This window comes from Ziziphus jujuba, chromosome 3, assembly GCF_031755915.1.
Source record: "Ziziphus jujuba cultivar Dongzao chromosome 3, ASM3175591v1".
NCBI classification, from domain to species: Eukaryota; Viridiplantae; Streptophyta; class Magnoliopsida; order Rosales; family Rhamnaceae; genus Ziziphus; species Ziziphus jujuba.
In genome coordinates, this window is record NC_083381.1 from 22099237 (window position 1) to 22104154 (window position 4918).

At 30.8% G+C, this 4918-nt stretch overlaps 1 long non-coding RNA gene across 2 annotated transcripts; it reads left to right on the forward strand.

The window, feature by feature from the left end:
* The first annotated feature begins 1520 nt into the window (after nt 1-1520).
* On the forward strand, nt 1521-3418 carry LOC112492317 (uncharacterized). 2 transcript variants are annotated; one of them, XR_009638252.1, is made up of 4 exons: nt 1521-1701; nt 2110-2201; nt 2300-2419; nt 2501-3418. It is a non-coding gene; the product is annotated as an uncharacterized LOC112492317 (long non-coding RNA). The 2 variants fall into 2 exon arrangements; XR_009638253.1 differs by having other exon boundaries at nt 1527-1701; nt 2300-3418.
* The last annotated feature ends 1500 nt before the right edge of the window (nt 3419-4918 follow it).

Genomic DNA, 4918 nt, shown 5'->3' on the forward strand with positions numbered 1-4918 from the left:
GGGGGGGGGAGAGACGGAATCGATCATGTTATCAACAAATTATTGCTAGCTATTTTCCCCTACTTGTTTTAATTATTGAAGTTAATATCTAAATTCATAAAAGAAGCCTATGGTTGGTCTCAGTTTAGTCCTTATATAAACAATGTAGTAGGAGGCCAATTTAACTTAACGTGATCAATGTCATAGTCGATAGGAAAAGCCTAGCAAAGTCTTTTTTACGTCTCTATAAAATGGAACAAGTATAAATGTTTTTTTTTTTTTTTTTTTTTTTTATAGAAGAAAACTTCATTAGGGAAATTTTATTAAGCATATATACAAACACTAAGGTAGCTAGCGGTTTAATTAGTCCATTTCATATAAAACATATGTATATATATATATATATATATGGATTGGATAAGGGCCAGATAGGATTCCATACAAAATGAGTAAGTCCAGGTTTCCTTTTTAAAAGCCCATTTAATCTCACTGTTGTTTATTAAGGAAGCCTTATCCCTTTCTATGCGATGGGAAGCTACTGAAATCCCAGACCTCAAGCAGAGCAAATGGCAATGGAGGCAGAAGATGAATTGCCAGTAACTGTTTTGCTACGTCAAATCACGCAAGGCATGGTGTTATCAACAAATTATTGCTAGCTATTTTTCCCTACTTGTTTTAATTATCAAAGTTAATTTCTAAATTCATAAAAGAAGCCTGTAGTTGGTCTCAATTTAATCCTTATATAGACAATGTGATAAGAGGCCAATTTTAAAAAACGTGATCAATTTCATCGTTGATAGGAAAAGCCTAGCAAAGTCTTTTTTCCATTTCTATAAAATGGAACAAGTATAAATGTTTTTTTTTTTTTTTATAGAAGAAAACTTTATTAAGGAAATTTTATTAAGCATATATACAAACATAAGGTAGCTAGCAGTCTAATTAGTTCATTTCATATAAAACATATGTATAAATATATATATATATATGGATTGGATAAGGGCTAGACAGGAATTCATACAAAATGAGTAAGTCCGGGTTTCTTTTTTAAAAGCCCATTTAATCTCACTGTTGTTTATTAAGAGAGGGTGAATTGCCAGTAGCTGTTTTGTGCGTCAAATCACACAAGCCACGGTGTTATTAACAAATCACTCATGTTATCAACAAAATTATTGCTATCTGTTTTCCCCTACTTGTTTTAATTATCGAAGTTGATTTCTAAATTCATAAAAGAAGCCAGTAGTTGGTCTCAATTTAGTCCTTATATAGACAATGTGGTAGGAGGTCAATTTAACAAAACATGATCAATGTCATAATCGATAGGAAAAGCCTAGCAAAGTCTTTTTTACTTCTCTATAAAATGGAACATGTATAAATGTTTTTTTCTTTATAGAAGAAAACTTTATTAAGGAAATTTTATTAAGCATATATGCAAACACTAAGGTAGCTAGCAGTTTAATTAGTTCATTTCATATAAAAACATATATATAAATATATATATATGGGTTGGATAAGGGTCAGACAAGAGTCTGTACAAAACGAGTAAGTCCAGGTTTCCTTTTTAAAAGCCCATTTAATCTCACTGTTGTTTATTAAAGAAGCCTTATCCTTTTCTATGCGATGGGAAGCTGCCAAAAACCTAGAACTCAAGCAGAGTAGATTGCAATGGTGGCTGAAGATGAACTGCAAGTAGCTGTTTTACTACATCAAATCACACAAGCAACGGTACTCCACCCCCTATTTTTGAATTAGCTTATATTATAATTGTCTTTTATAACTCACTTTCTTTTTAGTTTCAATGAAAATCTGAATGATTATTGATTTGTTATTAAATAGATGGAAACTACAATGATTTTTTTTTCACGAAATTGTTCACGAAATCCAAAATTATGAGATTCCTGTTTTAAGGATAACATTGTATGTAGGGTTCTAAGGATGCAATCGATTCATAATGAAATGTACATGTGGTTCAAGATGAAACTAAATGATTTTAGATTCATACTGATATGGGTTTAAGAATGCATTCTACAGTGTCTTTGGGATGGAATTAGTCTTATATCCTTCTAAATCTAAACATTATTTAATTATATCCTTCTAAATCTAAACATTATTTACATATTTATTTATCACCAGGAAGATGTCAATCTACAATGACAACTCATTATGAACATCAAGGACATGGAAATCCCTATCATTACAGGCCCACATTAATGGAAAATATTTTTGTACTTACCTCATTTCCCTCCTTGATAAATAATATTACTATTACTTTATGTTTTAATTTCATGTTGTTTCCTGATTTGTGGTTGGTCATCAAATACAGATACTATGGAACATGATACAAGCCTAATAATAAAAAAGAGCTATTCTTCAACTGGGAAAAACCCTCATGCCACGAGGATATCAAATTTGCAAGACTGAATTTGAAAACTTAACATATAAGGTTGGTAATTTCTCCAACTTTAAAAAAAAAAATGACTTAATATGGATTTAATATTGATTTTTTTTTTTCATGACTTTAAAGAGCATATTAATACAAGAATGCTACTGTTCAAGAGTCGAAAATACAAGCATAAAATGCAATACTGTAGATGTTTGCTCAAACTCAAAGGTCCCCTACTATACAACAAGATCAACTGTTGACTGAGACTTCTAATCTGGACCACGTGACTGAAAAAGATAAGGGCATTCAAACTCGTTAACATATTAAACCAAGGATAACAACACAATTGCATATATTATGTCTTAGAATGTAAAATATACTTCTATTTGCAGGATCTATTTATTGATTACATGTGCAACCTGCTTGATCAAATGAAACCAAAGAAATACAAAAAGGTGATAAGGTATAAGTTCTTGAAGGTAATGATCTCATTCCAACCATATATATGGGAAAAGAAGAGACTTAAGGGGAATGCAAAGTCAGATATGAAAGCATATATTGCCAACCTCCAACAACTGAAGCAGTTAATCCAGGTCAGCAGCAGGAGAGACACCTACCACATGGTTTGATCTTTATCATTTTTCTATGAACCAGGTATGGTTATCATATTTAAAGTCAACATTTCTATTAACCTTGGAATTTTTTATCTTGGTTCCCTTATTTTGTCTACCACATGTGCTTCTTTCACTGTTGCAATTTGTAGGTGTCTCTCCTCTTACTGACCTGGATCAATTGCTTCAGTTGATGGAGGTTGGCAATATATGTTCTCATATCTAACTCTACATTCCCCTTGAGTCTCTGCTTTTCCCATATATATATGGCTGAAATGAGATCCTTCCTTTCAAGAACTTCTACAAATAACCTTCTTTGTATTCCTTTGGTTTCATTCGATCAAGTAGGTTGCACATGTAATCAATAAATAGATCTTGCAAATAGAAGTATATTTTAGATTTAAAGACAAATAATGTATGCAAATATATTGTTGTCCTTGATTTAATATGTTAATGAGTTTGAATGACCTTGTCTTTCTTAGTCATGCAGTTCGGATTAGAAGTCTCAGTCAACAGTTTGATCTTGTCTTTGTACAGTAGAAGAAGACGTTGAAGTCCTAGCAAACAGCTGCAACATTGCATCTAATGCTTGTATTTCCAACTCTTGAACAGTAGCATTCTTGTACCAATATGCTCCCTTAAAATCATAAAAAGAAAAATCAATATTAACCCAGATCAAATCTTTTTTTCTAAGTTAAAGAAACTACCAATCTTATATGCTAAATTCTCAATTTCAACCTTGCAAATTTGATATCCTTGTGACATGAGTGCTTTCCCAGTTGAAAAATAACCCTTTTTATGATTGGGCTTGTATTAGTGTCCCATAGTACCAGACTTTGCAATTTGTGTTAATGAGTTGTGTTCGTGTTAACCCGTTTAATAATCGTGTCAAAAATGCCTAACCCGAACATGACCATTTTATTAATCGTGTCAGGTACCTAAAACACTAACCCGACCTATTTATAAACAGGTCAACACGACACGACCCGCTTAACACGATTAGTTTAATGGGTCATATTGACCTATTAACCTGTTAACCTGAAATTGACTCGGTAATCCAAAAAATAATCTATTAACCCAACCCAAAAACTAACCTATTTTTTATGTTTTTATTTTTGTTTTGTTAAAGATTTATTTTTTGTCTTTAAAAAATTAATAATAGAAAATTGTTTTTATAAAGTTCTTAATTTATAATATTTTTTAGTTATTAAATATTATATTATGGATAAAATTATAATTCAAAATTAAATTTAAATGGGTTGTAATAGGTATATAATCGTATCGGATTGAAATTAATATGTTTAATAAATGGATTATAATGGATCAATTTCGAGTTAAACGGGTCAACCCGAAAATGACAAGATTAATAATCGTGTTAAACAGGTTGATCCAATTATGATGCGAACCCATTTATAATAAATCCAAACTCATTTATTACATATCGTTTTCGAGTTGTGTTGCCGTGTTATGACACAAATTGCCACCTCTGTATCGTACCTATATTTAATGAACAACCATAAAGGCGCAACTTGGCATGCCATGCAAAGTCCAGTTTGAAATCTCGCCAGCAAAGTTTTGGCATAGAACATGAAAAGGATCTGACAAAATATACCAACAATAACAAAAATGATAACGTTCAATTACAAAAAATTATGCATTGAAAAAGCAAACTCAACAAATATATATATATATATATCATAGTTCAATATCTATAATGAGGAAGGGTCACAAGAAATTTTTTTGTTTTTTTTTTTTTGTATTTGTCAAGGGAAAAAAATTGAAAAACATATGTTTTTTATTAAATATGAAATCAATACCACGAGGAAAAACACCACTCGTAATAAGGTCGAAAAAATTAGACAAAAGTGGTCAAATCTGAAGAAAAACATAAACTTTTTTTTTTAATAATCAAACTACACCAAATTAATTGAGTTTCCAACAACAAATC